The 16556-nt window shown below is 50.4% G+C and overlaps 1 protein-coding gene across 13 annotated transcripts in view; it reads left to right on the top strand.

Annotated features, from left to right (window-relative positions):
* Positions 1 to 16556, top strand: part of INPP4A (inositol polyphosphate-4-phosphatase type I A) — a 131678-nt gene that overhangs the window by 52285 nt on the left and 62837 nt on the right. Inside the window, exon 1 of one of the 13 annotated variants that reach the window (XM_034659015.1) lies at positions 8270 to 8612. The exons of the other annotated variants lie outside the window; for them this stretch is intronic. The gene's annotated coding sequence lies outside the window, so the exon portion shown is untranslated. Of the gene's footprint in view, positions 1 to 8269; positions 8613 to 16556 lie in introns of those variants that run through there. 13 annotated transcript variants of the gene reach the window in all.

Here is a 16556-nt window from a genome sequence, read left to right as displayed (position 1 = left end):
TTTCTTTCTTTCTTTCTTTCTTTCTTTCTTTCTTTCTTTCTTTCTTTCTTTCAATAAGCTTTGTTTTTTAGAGCAGTTTTAGATTCATAGTACAGTTGAACACTAAGTACAGAGAGTCCTCGTACACCTCCATCTCCATGCAGTCTTTTGATGGTGCCCTTGGGATCTTCCAAGGACAGTAGGGGAAGAGTGTCCTTTCTAGAGAAGCAGTAAGTTTCTCAGCTACATCAATGACTTTCAGCGATCAGGTGGAGGGGAAGGGTGACAGTCTGCCCTCCTCAGTCTTTGACTTGAATGGGACTTGGGCCTGGCACCCAGCATAGTGTCACTGTGTCTACTGCAGGCCCAGTGGAGCCACAAGGAGATGCCCTTGTCAGGCCCAGATCTAATTCTTGGGGAAGCCTTCTTGCTCCTCACCACCTCAGGCTGTCTGGTTCTCCAGAAAGAATGTGCCATTTAAAGATTTAAATCCTGACCGCTATCTTTTCAAAGCATTTTTTGCCTTTGTATCTCATCTGACCCTTCGCAAGGCTTTGTGTCACTTCAGTTTGACTTAGTAACTTCTGGTCTACAAAGCCTTCACACATACACTTTCTCAGTCAAGATTGGCAACAAACCTCTACGGTGGGACTGTCTCCTCAGCCTAATGACAGAGGACACGGGCTTAGAGCCAAGCCTTCCCACTGTGAAGTAGCTGGTTGGTGGCTGGGGATGGAGATGGGATGCTGTGTTCCATTCAGTCTGCTCTAGGCCTAGTGTCCTGATGGGGGCACGTCTGCCCCTGGAGGGAGGGATGGATGCAAGCCTTATATCTGAATAATTAAATCTGGTGTGTGTGTGTGTGTGTGTGTATTCAAATATTCAAATATCACATGTAATAAATTTAAAGAAATTATTTAAAGAAAACTTCTTTCTTATTTAAAGAAAAACCTGTGACCACCAGTACAAGGTCACAGAAGTCATGACCCCCGTGTGCCTGCCACTGGGAAATACCACAGTATCTGTGCTAACTCCGCCAGATGACCACAGTGGAAACCAGAGTCCTGCTGTCCACCCCAGGCTTGCTGGTTAAACTCAGAATGTCCACACTGAGACAGGGAGTAATGCTTCCCTGTGGCCGAGACAGGCTTTGTTGTGAGGAGCAAATGACAGAGCAGAATAAACACAATTCAGACCATTTTGGGCACTCTAGAAGTGTCAGATAGTAAATGGGGGATAAGGGGTAGGAAGGAGGGGCTGCATCTGGCAGGGGGGGACACCAGAGTGCCCACAGTTTGTGATCCAGAGATCCGATAGCTGCATGGTATTCTGAAAAGACGTGAGTGTGTTCGCACCTGCCTGTTGGGTGTGCCTCTGGCCCCTTTATGAGCCCAGTCCTCATTGACCCCTAGCGATGGGCTGGGTGAGCATCCTGAGAGTGTTAGGTGATGCCTGTCTGGGCCTGGCTGAGTTCTCCAGACGAGAACATTGCATCTGTGGAGGCGAACCACCCTGGCTCTCCTGTCAGCTCCCTGGCCTGTACCAAGGGAGGCAGGGCCCGAAGCTGGCTGGCAAGAGGGTTTGAGGTGGCTTGGAAGATGTATGTGTTATGTACTAGCTTCCAGTTTTTAGTTTTTCTACAAATCTCTTGTAGTGCTAGATGGGAGCAATTCTAGAAAGTAAATTTTGAAGGCACATTTTTCCCTGATCTATTACCTGACTGCCAAGAATGTTAAAAAAAAAAATGTGAAAGCACAAGTAGAGATTTTAATTAGTTTTTGTTATCACTGCTCTTGGTGATGGCAATTTTACGTATGATATATGACAGGGAGCCATTTTATGGGGGCCTTTGTTCTGAGTGTGTCCTTCACATTTCAGGACTCAGCTGCGGATTTTGGAGAAAAAGAAAATAATGGCGAAAGGACCTTGCTCTTGCAGATAGCCCATCTGGTTAGCATCCTCTTTCTAAAGAAAAGCACAACCAGCTTGGGAATCTCTCTGGAACCAGCCGTCTCATGACTGTGCAGCTTAGAGTGAGGTCATCTGGGTGAGCCCCCTTCAAGGCGAAATATGGCCCTGGTGTAAGGTCTTTGCGATAGACCTGAATTGCTTGGCCTCTTCAGTTACCAAGTGGTGTTAGCTCCTTTTGTGGTTGTTGATGTCCATTGGGTTTTCTTTTATTTACAGAATTGAATAGTGCTTCCTTCCAGCTAGTGGCCTGTCCTGGCTTTAGGTTTAATTGTTATGATGGCAGAGTGACCTGTGGAACCCCCTGGAGACCTGCCAAGACAGGAGAGTTGTTTCTCAAGTGTCAATTGTAGATGTTGCCCATCCATTCTATGTCAGGTGCCACCTCGGCCCAGCCTTACCAGGTAAACTAGAGGTTTGTTTTCAAAAGCCCAGCAGGAGAGTTTAAGAAAGTACCGAGATTTCTCCAGTTTATTTGAACAATTAGAGTTCTAGAAAGTTCTTCATGCCTACTAGCTGAAGCCCAGCTCTGTGGTCTAGCATTACTGGCTCCCTGCAGTTGACCCTGCCTGGCTCTCCAGTCTGTTCTCTCTGTCCATTAGAATGCTGGACTTCCCTGTTCCCTGAATTAATTGTCCTTGAGCGTGCCTGTGCCTTTTAAAGTCAGATATGTCCACACTGTGTCTGGATCATCTTTGGCCAGACTTGCCTCCCTCACAGCCTAGGGCGTGCATTTCATTTTGTCTTGTCTGAATGCCTTACTCCTTTGTTACACGGTTGGGTCACTTCTGACTCACCTGTGTGTCCCCTCTAAGTGTCTGGCTTGGCGCCTCTTGAATGAATGAATGAACAACTGCAGTTCCAGGTTGCAGGCTCCCACGAACTCTCCTGTCAGCGTGTTGCGGGCCATTGGCAGGCCAGGCATGCCAGCTGAGCACAGAAGCCTGCCCAGAGCTGCTCTGTCCTCTGCCCCCCGGTCCTTCCTCTGTTGGTCTGATCGTCACTGGTGGTTGGGAAGATGTGCCGTGGCAGGTGCTATTGAGCTACTGAGCACAAGGACACCAGGTGTCAGTAGGCGTGTCTTCCTGCCCAGTTGAGCTCACTTTCCCGCTTTGAGCACTGCCTGAGAAATGCCTGGGTCTCAGAGTCACTGCTTGTGGCTCTCTTTTTAAAAGTGCTTTTCTTGGGTTTTCATCATTCCTGCCACCCTCAGCTTTGCAATAAGAGCTGTGAGCAGGCTGCCATGGGAGAGGGTGTAGAAGGCCTCCTGTGAGGGCCCTCTTTACCCTGGTCAGGCACGCTCCAGGCCCCACTTTGAGGGGCTACCTGTGAAGGGGAAGAACTGATTAGTGAGGGAACTCTCCCCACCTCCGCTGACTGGGAGGCAGTCTTGGGGAGGGATCCTGACTTCTCCAGCTTTGGCCCTGCGCTCTCATCCTTGCACAGATGCATGGGAGAAATATGTGAAAGAAAGGACTCTCTTTGATGCCAGACTAGCTTCCAGCTGGTCCACCAAAGAACTGGTTTCCCTGTCTCAATCCTACCATGTCACATCCTCAGGGTACACACACACACACGCGCGCACACACACACACACACACACACAATCCCACAACCACCAAGAAACCCAAACCAACCAAATAACACGACTGTGTAGCTGAAGCTATAAAAAGTGTGTGCCACTTTGTTTCCAAGGTATGTAGAAGACTGAGACTTCCTCCCTAATTTTGGTTTGTTGGTGCAGAAGCTAAAATCAGCCTGGTTGGGTGCTGCCCACTTGGAGGCCTTGGGCAAGTCATCCTCAGTCTCCTGGCTTATTGCCTTGTTCCAGAAATAACTTTGTCTTCCCGGCATTTCATTGATCTGTGGTTGTTGCTTCACATTTATAGCCCTTTATGGAATTTGTGGCTACTCAGAAAGTTTTCTATTCTCTCTTGAAGCCAACCTTGACACTTCTGAATTAGAAAACAAGCTTTCCTAGTGGTTATAACAATAAACTGAATCCATTCAACTCCAGTCGTCTGAAACACATTGGAACTTTGAAATTATTGTCAATCCTGCTCTGTCAACAGTCTAGAAGGAAATAATGTTTTTGGAGTGAGTCCGTAAGTAAGTGCCTCTTTGGGCCCATGTACCAGCCTGCTAAAGGTGCTGGAGTGAGGGTGGTGAAGGGTTCAGCAGGAGCCAGGGGGAGGCACTGGGGCGCCGTGGGTGTGGCTGGATTGGAAGCTCTGCATGGGGATGCGGGCGTAGATGCCTGAATTTGAAATAAACTGTAGCTATCATATTAGATAAGCCCTAGGAACTGAATCTTCCTTTGTTTTCCCAAAGCTCCACTAGCATTAGCACGGAGTTTTGAAAGTTGCCGGGGTATTTGGTTCTAGTAAACAGAACCAAAGCCTGGTTTCATGGTTGCTCACTGACCTGGCATAATCACGGAGCTTCCCATTCTGAAAAGGCTCAGGCAGCATCAGGCCTGGATCTCACTAACCTCTCTGGGAGCTGGTGTGGGTGCCAGCCTTCCCTTCCAAGAGTGCATTTTGCTGGTAGGTTAACAAAAAGTACCAGCAAACGGGCGCCTGGGTGGCTCAGTCAGTTGAGTGTCCGACTCTTGATTTTGGCTCAGGTCATGATCTCAGGGTCCTGAGATCGAGCCCCATGTCAGGCTTTGCTCTCAGCAGGGAGTCTGCTTGAGATTGTGTCTCCCTCTGCCCCCCCGCCCGATCCTCCCTCTCTGTGTCTCTCTCAAATAAATACATCTTTAAGGGAAAAAAAAGTACGAGCGGGTCTTTGGGACTGTAGGCTCTCCCAAGTGAACTCACCTTGGTCAAGGCCTGTGTTTCCCCACATGGGGCCTGCCATTTTTATGTGTCCAGCCACTGTCTGAGTGGTGAACTGGTTCACTTTCCCTGCACTGCTTCCGTTGACAAACCTCAAAGAGGACGTGGGAGTTTTTGTAAGGAGAGGGAGGATGCATGTTTTATTCTTGAATTGTGGAGTGTGTGTCAGCAGTGTGAGCCGGGGACAGCGCGTTAACTATTTCCCAAAGCCTCTTGACGTATTCTTCGCTTACTAAACCAGGATATTCTACAGTGAAAGAAGAAAACCTGTTGGGAACAGTAAAGAGACAGAAATTACAGAAAACCACAGTAGTTGTACAAAACGAGCGGAGGAACCCCTGCTAATCGGGTTAACATGTCACCAGAGAAACTAGGTCTTGAGTCATGACTTGCTGGTTCAGGGGTTCCCATTCTACTTTTCTGTTGAAACATACCACAGTATTTACACAAGTCCTGTCTCCACCATCAGAAATACAGGACATTGCATACGTATATTTTTTTTACTTTAGTATTAGTGTTGTTGGCCAGATTTTGTCTTTTTACCCCATTCATAAAGTTTTATGTTTTCTAATTTTAATTTGCCCCTCCCCCCAGTTTTGTGGCTTTTAAAATTTATTTTGAAATATTTTAACAAAATATTGGTAATATTTTTTCGAGGTACTTAATTTCAGCTTATGAAAAGGAAATCAAACATGAATGATGCAAAACAAGGAGTAACCCCCATCCTCAAGTTCTCTCTTGTGCCTTCTCTAGGAAGGTCCATTTCCTCTCCAGTCCATAGTGGGTTTTTTAATTTTGTTTTGTTTTTTGTTTTTTTGGGGGGGAGGGGAAATCAAGTGCGTTGATTTTATTTTATTTATTTTTTTAATAATAATTTTTTATTATGTTAGTCACCATACAGTACATCCTTAGTTTTTGATGTAGTGTTCCATGTTTCATTATTTGTGTATAACACCCAGTGCACCATGCAGTATGTGCCCTCCTTAATACCCATCACCGGCCTATCCCAGTCCCCCACCCCCCTCCCCTCTGAAGCCCTCAGTTTGTTTCCCAGAGTCCATAGTCTCTCATGGTTCATTCCCCCTTCTGTTTACCCCCCGTTCCTTCTCCTACCAATCTTCCTGTTATTTCTTATGTTCCATAAATGAGTGAAACCATATGATAGTTGTCTTTCTCTGCTTGACTTATTTCACTTAGCATTATCTCCTCCAGTCCCGTCCATGTTGCTGCAAATGTTGTGTAATCGTTCTTTCTGATGGCTGAGTAATATTCCATTGTATATATGGACCACATCTTCTTAATATTGCTCAACATGAAGGCTGGAAGTCGGGTCAGAGACTGTGACCAGAGGGGCCTTGGAAAGACTGCGGGTGGGGACGGAAAGGGAAAGATTGGTTCTTGTGTCTTGGATCTGGACTGTTTTCTTCCAGGGGGTTCCCGATAAAGGGTGAGGGAAGAAAGTAATATTCTAATAAACATTGCGGAATGAAAATAATATATGTAAAAGTGCTTAAAAATGAGGAACTAGCCAAGGCAAAAGATTATGCCTTTACCTGCCTCTGGTTTATAGTTTGCATTAACGTGCCCTGCAGGCTGTTGTGCCTTGTCAGGAAGAGTGCAGGACAGCTAAGGGTTGACTCTGGTCCTGTCCAGTCCTGACTTTGCTCCGGAGCTTGTGACCTTGAAGAAGCCTGGCTTCTACCCCCCCCTTCCCCCCCGGCCCCACCCCGTGGGCCTGGCATTGGTCTGTCCAGCAGCAAACTTGGCAGGGAGGCGTAAGGAGGACTGCGGGAACCAGGGGGCATGGGAGGCACCTGCCAGTGGAGTTGCTGCTCACGCTTACACATCTGCCCGGACGTTTTCTACCTGAGGAATCTCTGGGCAAGGTGAGGCAGGTGAGCAGCCAGATGGCATCTCGGGCTGGGCAGTTCTCCGTCTCCTTTCTTGACCTTCTACTGCTAGCTGGAAACATGATGAGAAACTCCAGTGGGCAGCAGACACTGATCACGTCCCCGGAGGAGCAGCAGGCTGCAAACAGACTGAAGTGAGGGAAGAAAGACGGGGCTCAGACGGTGCTCTTCACACAGGGAAGTGTCACAGACACCATCTCGTTTTCCACCTTCCGTGGCCCCATAGTGGGAGCCCTCCACCATGGAGACTCGAGGAAGGTGACCAGCGGCCTCAGTCTTGCATTTTCCACAGGGAACTGTAGAACTGCATCTTGCGCTTTTTTCCTGTAACTCTCTTGATGTCATGCGAAAGAACAAAAGAACATGTCCTGCCGTCTGGGATCCTGAGACTCCTTGTTCCCAGTCCAGGGAGGTGTCACCCCATCTTGCCTCCCTGCCGTGCTCGACAGCTCATTTCTGGGGAATGGTGGCTGCTGGCCACTGTTATTTTGACCACATGGCTGCTGGGGGAACTTAGTGGCCTTTGTGGGCATTTCTGGCTCAGGCCAGGCAGGAGTAGGGTGGAAGGGGTGGCAGGAGAGGCCTTCTGATTCCTTCAGGGTTATGTTTGTGTGATGGTTTCTGTGCCATGGCCCCACCTGCCACGTTACATTAATAGAAACGTGAGTTCATTTATGTACAGGTCTTGTAGTTAATTTAAGATATCTTTTAGTTTTATAGTAGTTGAAGGGCTCCAAGAGGAAAGAGTTAATACCTAATTTTATGTTTATGTTCTCTATTTTAAACAGTATGAAAAACATTTACTTAACAGTGGGAGTTCTTTGACTTTTTTAAGTTTGAGGAACTTGCTACAGGGTCTCTGCATTTGAATCGAGAAAGTTGTGGTGAGTTGTGAGGATTCTCTCCAGCCTCCCCCCTCCCCTACTTTGTGGGGGTTCTCCCACCGAACTCATGGGTCTCATGGGAGCACTCATGCTACAGTGTGACCCCAGCCCTCTGGCCTGGGGGCACCTGGCCCAAGCTACAGCCTTGGATTGCCTTCCCCAGAATGAGCTGCACTGGAGATCGGGAGAGAGTCCGTGTATTCAGCTCTTCAGCAGCCAGACCTGGAGAGTAAAGTTGGGGGCTGTTGGCTGCCTTGACATCACCAAGAGCACAGGTTCATTTTCTGAGAAGCGGAGAATGACAGGAGTCAACAGAGGAGAGCCCAGAAGAATTGTCTCTGCTGCTGACATTGGAGTCCTTGGGCCAGCTCAGCTACATTCCTGTTCAAGTTTTATAAGTCAGCCCCAAAGCTTTATGACAAATGTGCCTTTCTGCTGAAACTCATCTGAATTGGGTTCTTCGGTCTGCAGCCCAGGTGTCCGGGCTGTCAAGTATGGTGTTTTGGCCACTACCAGAACCTGCTCTCGCCATGATGGCGTCTTCACCGAATCCCCAGGGGCTGGGGGGATGGGCTGAATGGACGTACTGTCAGGGCGAGGCAGAGGGAGTGCTCCAGCTGGGGTGTAAGCCACCGCCCCAGGAGGGCACACCCTTTTTGCGCTGTGATACCGAGAAACCTTGAGCAGCTGTGGCCACGCCCCCCAGCACTCCCTTGGCTAAAAGGACAGACCCCTCCCAAAAGGGAGGGAGGAGAGAAGCAGAGTGTGGGGTGGCATCTGCCCTGGTGGCTGAAGAAAGTCAGGGCCCAGCTTCCAGGTGGCCAGCTCTAGTGGGCGGAGAGGTAGAAGCAGGCGCCAGGCCAGACCTTACAGCCTCGAGTTTGGGTGGAAAAAGAAAAGGGAAGAGAAAGAACCATCTCAGGCGGTGAATGGGCCACACCCAGCTGACCGTTGGGGCTCAGGGCCCCTACCCAGCCCTAGAGGATCCAGAGAGTTCTGTTCTAGCTGCATCTCCTGGAAGCGAGCTTTGGGTAAGTGCCCTGGGCGAGGGGGGGGCATCTGGGTCTGAGATGATACCTTCCTTCATCGGCCGGTAGGTCCGTTGCAGACCTCCAGTCAGAGTGACGCTGACCCACAGGTGACAGGGAAGCTGTTGTCCTCATCTCTTTGGCCATTGGTCCTCTGGGAACTGCATGTCTTCTTTGACAGTGGGAGTTGATAGATACTGGATACAGTCCTTTTTTTCACCTGTTTGGAAATTTCTCTGGCACTCCTGAGAGGCCTTCCTGGCCGACATACTGGCGAACTTTCAGTTAATTATGTGAGGGCTTCGAGTGGCCATGTTGACAATGGAGCAAGACGTGAGACTTGTCAAAGTCCTGGACATTTCTAGGAGAGAGAAGAATACATTGACACTGGCGGGCATTGTCTCCAGTTCTAGACAGGCGGCTCTTACAATAGACTGCAGTGCTCAGTGCAGTGCTTCCATTATCTTTGCTTGTGCTACTCTGGGAAACTTGTGTGACAATCCAATGACAGTCGAAGCCTGGCGCGTGGGAGAGGACTGAGTCAACACTGGGTCGATTCTCACCGAGAAAGAGCCTCTAGAATCCCTGGTTCTAGCACCTGGGGCACCCCTGCCAGTAAAGAAGCGGGGGTGGGGAACAGCAGGCCAGCCCTTCACACAAGGGAGGGTTGGGGAAGATGTTTCACCAGCACCAGTGTGGCCCTCAGATTGTCTCCCATTCAGGTTTTTGTTGCAATTCTGGGCATGTATTTCCTGACCAAGTCCCCTTGTTCATCTTTGTATCCCTAAGGCCTGGTCCATGAGAGACCCTCGCTGTTGTTGAAGAGATTGTCCGTTTATAGAGGAGAAACAGCATGAGGTGTAGAAGGACAAAAAATAGGTGCTTAACCAAAGTGGCTTAAGAAGTGTGTGGTGTGGGAGGGCTCAGAACAGCAGAGGCCGCCAGAGGATCCCCTCCCTTTCTGCAGCTGCTGCCTGCATGTCCCCCCACGTACCACTGGCTTATTGGTAACACGTCTCTTGTCTCTCTCATATCCTGGATGTGAGCCCTCAGACCCAGGGTTTGCACCCATGTTGCTCAGGACCAACACTTCTAAGCACGTTTTCAGGGTGACTTACTGTCAGCTAGTTCCTTCAGAAAATCCCCCAAAGGTCATGGCTTATACATGAGCCACAAGTCTGTTTTAAACCGGTCTGTCCCAGAGACCTCCTGGAGAGGCTGGTTTTTAGGAAGGACATACAGGAGGTGAGGGACCTGCCCTCTGATGGCTTCCAAGGAAGAGGGGCGTCTAAGAGGGTGGCTAGCCCAGGAGGTCTAAACAGCAAGGAAGCCAAGGGGAGCCAGATGAAGACACTGGTGGAAGGGTTCATGGCCTCGGCAGTGCCATGTAGGGACAGAGTGGGGGCTGCAGGGGGACTGTTAGAAACCGGGCCATGGGGCAGGGGTGCTGAGGAGGGCTGCAGTCTGGATCTGTGGGGAAGGTAGTGGGTGTGGGGTGTGAGAGGCAGAGTAGTTCAGGCCTGCACTGATTCTGTTTCACGGCAGGAGCAGTGGAAGGATGGTGCTGCCGTTGACTGAGATGGGAAGACTGGGGGACTGAAGGGGAGCTGGGACAGTCTGGCTTCTCCTGCTCCTGGACACTAGCCCCTGCTGCCATGGTTGAGGGGAATATGCGTGCACCCATCCAGGGTACCTGCCTCCTCCTGTTGGAGTCGGAGAGGTGCTTTTGAATCTGGGTTAAGGCATTGTGTTGTATCAGCTACCATATTTGTTAAACGGAGGAGGCAGGCTAGTTAATTATCTCGGACAAACTCATTACCACTGCTGCCTGTTCTGTGTCACCAGCTGAGAACAGGGCTTGGGGCCGTGGGAAGCTGGAGATAAAAGGTGGGAGCAGGTGCTGGGTAGGGTGGGTTGTACCTGCAGGTGAGAAGATACAGCAGCGGGGCACGGTCTCCTCTGGCCTGACTCTGAGGCATTGGTGTCCTGCCCTTGGCCGCCGGCCACACTGGGGAGGTGGTGTTCTTCAAGTTGGAGACTTACACACACTGGACCTCTCTCCTGGGTCCAAGGCTCTGTGCTTGGCCCAGGGAATGAGAAGTAGGAGAGGGTTGGGTCCCGGGCTCAGAAGGGGAAGGAGGAAGTAGGTCTCCACAGAAGGAGGACTGTGGTGGGTGCTGCCCCTCAGCACAGGAGCCTAATGGGTGTCCAGCCCCGGTGCACAGAGCAGCCACTCCTCTTCCCTGGGGGTTGGGGGGGGGCCCTGGAACCCTTCCATCAGCTACCTCCTCATTTTACAGACGAGGAACCTGAGGCCCAGAGAAGGTGCTTTGTGAAGGTGACGAGGCTCCCAGCGGCTGACCTGGTCTGACACCGGCCACACTGCCTCCAGGAACGGTGCTCCATTCGCCTGTCCCTTCCCAGCAGCAACCTTTGGGCCTAAGTGGTTTAGAAAACATGGTGACTATAAACTGAAGCACCAGCCAAGTGCCGTGGGCCTGGGTGAAGAGTTCTGGACAGCTGGAACGTTGGGTAAAAGCGTTGGAGGGAAAGAAAGTCCTTTGGGGCTCATCGGTGGCCTGTAAAAGTGCAGCGCGGGACTAGACGTGGGGGAGGGGAGGCAGAGCCCAGAAGAGAGGCTTGCATGTGTGACGCGGGTCCCTGCACCAGGCTCCATGTGGGCGTTTTACGTGTCTCTCTACATCTTTGCTTGCTCCTCTGGGCATCCCGGCAAGGTGGGTGTTGTTACTCCTGTGTTACAGATTGTGAAACTGAGGCTGAGGGAAGCTCGCTAGTTCTTGTCCAGTCCCCGGAGAGGAACAACACTCACTGAGCAAGTGTGCGGCCTCTCGCACCCAGCTCTGGGCCTCTGCAAGATTATCCAAGGGTCTCGGTTGCACAGGGCAGGTGTTGAGAGTCCTCTGTGGACCAGTGTGTCTGGGGCCTGCTGGGCTTGGGGCCAGAGCACAGGAGGGAAGAGACAATCGCCTCCCTGTCCTCTACCCTTGTCTTCGTTCCTGGGGCATCTGGCCTTTCCTGCCCAATTAATACCTGAGCCTTGGAGGCAGGCAGCATTCCTTGCTTTTTATGGTCAGGAGGCATATTTGACTTTGTTTAAAAGATTAAGATCTTTTCTAGGCAGTTGCCTTGTTTGAAAGAGAAAAAGATGAAAGATCTGTTTGCTTCCACTATCCTCATGAATTTTAGGGTGGGGAGGGGCACCGAGGGGTGGAGCATCCAACGGGTGAAAATCCCCAAAATGGGCAAATTAAGATCAAGGAACCCTTACTGCTGTTTCAGCTTGGCTTAACTCCTCCTGCCCCTGCCTGCCAGTTCCTGTCCCTCTGCTGTGCTGACAGTGGCTCATCCCACCCGTCACCCCTACCTGCTCTATGCCAGCTGGCCATCTTCTCCACGGTTCAGCACCCTCTTCCTCAGCCTTTCTCAGCAGCCTGCTCAAGTTTGTGTTATTTCGGGAAGAATGCCTTTCAGTGTGTCTCCCCACCCCAGGAGCGCGCTCCTCTGTTCACAACCATTCTGTCATTTCCTGTGCACCAAAACTTGACTCATTGCACTTAAATTTCTGGGATGTCATGTAGATGCACACATCATTCATTCATTCCAAATAGAAGCCGGAGGAGTTTTCTACTGCCATTGGCTGCTGTTCTGGAATGTTCAGAAGCCAGACCTTCCTGGTCCTTGCCCATCTGCTGAATCTTCCTTTACTGGTGACTGACCTGGTCAGATGCCTGGGAGCAGAATGTGAACTGTTTTGGTGTTGGGTTGACTCAGCCTGCCACACCAGTGCTGCCTTTGCCTAGAGGGGAGCCTCCAGCTTGCTGGTCATCCTTGCCCCTGGCCGTTCTGGAGACACTACTCCTATTCCTCTGTGCTGGCCTTGCCCGTGCCTGTTACCATAGCCACCATAGCTCTGGCCCATTCAGTTTTTGTCGTGGGCAGCTGTACCCCATCCACCCTGTGCCCACCTGAGATTTGTGCCTGTGTTGTGGTGTTTGCACCCGTGCTGTTGCCGTTCTCTTATTTGCTGGGATACTAGGAATTGGTGGCCCTGAAGCCCCAAGAGTCCCAAGGGCCCTGTTGGGTGTAGACCAGGTCTGGGTGGAGCCCTGCGTGGCCTTGATTCCCAGCTGGCTCCTGTCGGAATGAGGCTGGTCTTGGATGCCCAGTGGGAGAGATGGGTCTCTTCTGTCCTGGTTTGATTAGCAGCTCTGGAGCCATCTCAGAGAACTTGCTTTCTCGACATTAACTCCAGCCTCCGTCATAGCATGTGTCTGGGGTGGTGAGGTCCGGGACTAACTGGGCGATACTGGGGTGGCGGAGGGGCTGGAGAGGTATCAGGGGACCCTGAGCCTGATGTGGAATTAGAGAGGGACAAAACACTTGCCTGGCTATGAGTTTTATTTTCATCACGACCATTTATTGGGTGCCTGGAATGTGCCAGACTTTAGTCAAGGTGATTAATGTTAGCTGCTATAACAACCACCTCCTGAATCTCAGTGGCTTCACACAACAGAGGTTATTTCTTACTCAAGTTAAACTCAGTGTAGGTCATCTGCGGGGAAGGGATGGGGAACAGGGGCTCTGTTCTACCCAGTCTCAGGGACCTACTCTCTTTCCGTGGAGTCACCTTGGGCCTTGGAATTATTCACTCAGTCCCCTGCATCCAGCCAGAAATCCGGGGGGGAGCAGCTTTCCCACCTTTATCTCGGCTGGTGTGTATCCCTGCGCTCTCTGGCACACAGCTGCACCAAACTGGAAGGGGGCTGGAGAGGGTGACCTGTCAGCGTACCTGGGACGAAGGAGATGGCCAGACCCTGGTCAGCAAGGCCAGTCTGCCAGAGAAGCTGACAGTTTGTGACTCAGGAGGTGTTTGCTAGACCCCTGGTGTATGTGTAGACTTGAATGAGGCACCCAAGAGGATATGGAAGAAGCAGGGAGTTTAAGTCTGGCATTCATAAGTCACAAGGTGCTCCACTGCTCATCCCATGGTCTCACCAGGAAGTGCGTTATCTCGAGGTGTAGACTGGCCTGCCATGTTAGGGAGACTGAGGCACAGCCATTGGCTGCTGGACACTGTCTGCAGGAGGAGCTTCGTATGGAAGGCGGCAGCCGTCTCTCTCAGGTTATCGTTAGTAGTGATTTGCCAGTGAGCAGTGTGACGCCTCATCGATCAGTGATTGTGGCTATCCTGGGTTGGGGGTTTTTGAGAGAAAACTCTTCCTCTTTCTGACTCCTGTAGTAACCTCTTCCTCGGGGCTGCTGATTCATGCTCTGACGCACTCAAGCCTTTGACTTTCTCTCCGTTGCTGCCTGCGTTTGGAGTGCAGAGGCCTGGGGAAGGTTTGCTGGGAGCCCGTTTCCTGTCCCTGGTGACTGTGGTAGGGTGGGCTGGGCAGGGAGAGCACCCCAGTTGTATTTGGGCTTTTTGCTTTGGGTTGATTCTGGTAGTTCATCCTTTACCTCCATGTGACCTTGAGAAAGTCACCTTGTCTGGACTTGTGTGGCACCATCCGTGCAACTCCATTTTAAGATTATCCTCTGAAGAACCACCATTGTCTAAGACAGATGAAAATGGAAAATTCTGTGGCTAGTCTTCCCCACTCAGCTCCAGCTCAGCAGCCCTAAGAGGTTTTTGAGCCAGAGGGGCCTCAAGAACCCCTTCCAGGCCCGGGAGCCCTTGTACTGTGGGGGAGGAGGGCAGGCAGACCTTTTCCTAGACTGGCTTCCTGAGAAGCTTCTGATAGCTGCCACCCATCACAGATCCCCTAGACCCGTGTGAACCACCCCATCCCTCCTGTCTTGCTTATGCTCCTCTACCATCATCCCCCACCCCCAAACAGGTGGAAGGGACATGACTGGGTTTGCTACCGAGTTGATGATCTGTGTCAGAAAAGGTCACACGTCTCTCACAGAGTGAGGAGAAGAGGCAGTTAATTTCATGGGTTATTGCTTCTTTCCTTCTTGCCCCAAGAAAAAAATTCCAGTCCCCTGAACAACTCCCACACTCTATCTGTCCTCTTTGATGTAAGTGCAGTTTTTCTTCCTAATGAGCTCTGGTCTTCAAATGGGGCCAGGAGGAAAACCAGGGACCTTGGGAATATAAGAATCCTTGGTGAATTACTTTAAATTAATGAAACTAATAAGGAAAATCGAGTTCAGTGGTACAGATCAGATCCATGTTCTGGGTCTTGATGATTTAAATTGCAGATTCTAATTAAGTGCCCCAGATAACCATGCAGTGCCTTCTGAGGTCCTCTTGACCCAAAAGCTTCTCCGGTCTGTGAACTCTATCAAATGTAAAATTAGTCTGTAGATGTTCCCCTGTAAGCATTTCTATCCCCAGGGTCCCACCATGGCTGTAATACCCTCTGCCCTCCCAGGGGCAGGGGCCCTGCAGGGGGAGGAGATAGGGGGTGAAGGAGGGGAGGGCATTTGGGAGCCTCCTTTGGGCTGGCAGGTGGTCGGGGTATGGTTGTCTTCTGTCAGGTGGCATGTTTGCAGTGGCCCAGGTACAGGGGAGTGACCACAACCTCACTACAGGCTGAGCAGGGGGTCCAGGTGGGGCAGTAGAATGCTGGAGACACACTGGGAGGACGTTCAAGAAAGAAGAGCTCCTTCCTCGAGCTGATTCACGCCCAGGGTGCCGTCTCTGCCTCTGGCCAGCATGGGGTGCAACTTGCAGTCCTGCAAGAGGATGACCCGAAGCTAAGAAAGGGACCGTTCCCCGTGGCCACACCCCCAAATAGGGCCACCTTCTCCATGTGGTCTCCTGCTGGCTCTTTCCCTCTGTGTCCTATCTTTTTTTTTTTCTTTATAAGATTTACTTATTTATTTGAGGGAGAGAGAGAAAGGGGGAGAAGCCGAGGGGGAGAAAGAGAGAGAGAGAGAGAGAGAATCTCAAGCAGACTCCCTGCTGAGCAGGAAGCCTGACGCAGGGCTTAATCTCAGGACCCTGAGATCATGATCTGAGCCGAAGTCAAGAGTCAAGCACTTAACTGACTAAGCCACCCAGATGCCTCAATCTGTGTCCTATCTTTTTAAATGACTGTGACCAGAACACAGGTAGAATATTTCATTAAAAACATAATGCAGAGCTGACAGAAACATTTTTTCATGCTGTTGTCTTTATTATTGTCAGTAAAATAATTAAGTTTTTTATTGAAGTATAAAAAATCATTCATGTACAGCTCAAAAATTTTTACACAGTAAATTCAGTCTTGAAACCAGCACGCCAAACAGGAGACAGGGCATTACCAGAGCCCACAATCCCCCTCATGCCCTGCGTGGCCTCCCTAGTCGTTACTCATCCCTCAAAGATACCGCTGTCCTGACTTCTAACACCATGGACACATTTGGCCTGTGTGTGAACTTTATAGAAATAGAGTTGCCTAGATATGCTCTCGTGTGACTGGCTTTCTCCCTTGACATCATTTCTAAAAGCCATCTGTGTTGTTTCGTTTACAGTTGATGGACATTTGAATTGTTGCCAGTGTTTGGCTGTTATGAACGTTATGCTCTGAATGTTCTTTATACCTTTGTGAACGTAAATATGCGTTTCTGTCAGCAGTGCCACTCTGAGCTGTGTACTCAGTGCCTGTGGACGTGGACGTTCAGCTTGAGTCGATACTGCCAGTTTCCCCGCGTGGCTGTACCATTTTACCCTCCCCTAGCAGTGTCTCGGGGTTCCGTTTATTCCACATCCTCACCAAGGCTTGGTATTGTCTTTTCCCCCCATTTTTAGCTGTTCTGTATGATGAGTGTGCAGCGGTATCTCATGGTTGTAATTAGTGGTTTCCTGATCCCTGATGAGGTTGAAGAAATTGTCATGTGTTCATGAACTTTATCATGATCATTTCAACAGCCATATAATCGTGCATCTAATAGATGTTCCAGAGTGCACTTACTTCTAGCCGGGCATTTAGATTG

This window comes from Ailuropoda melanoleuca, chromosome 4, assembly GCF_002007445.2.
Source record: "Ailuropoda melanoleuca isolate Jingjing chromosome 4, ASM200744v2, whole genome shotgun sequence".
Taxonomy (NCBI): Eukaryota; Metazoa; Chordata; class Mammalia; order Carnivora; family Ursidae; genus Ailuropoda; species Ailuropoda melanoleuca.
The sequence above is the reverse complement of the archived record's forward strand: the minus strand, read 5'-3'. Positions and strand labels throughout refer to the sequence as shown.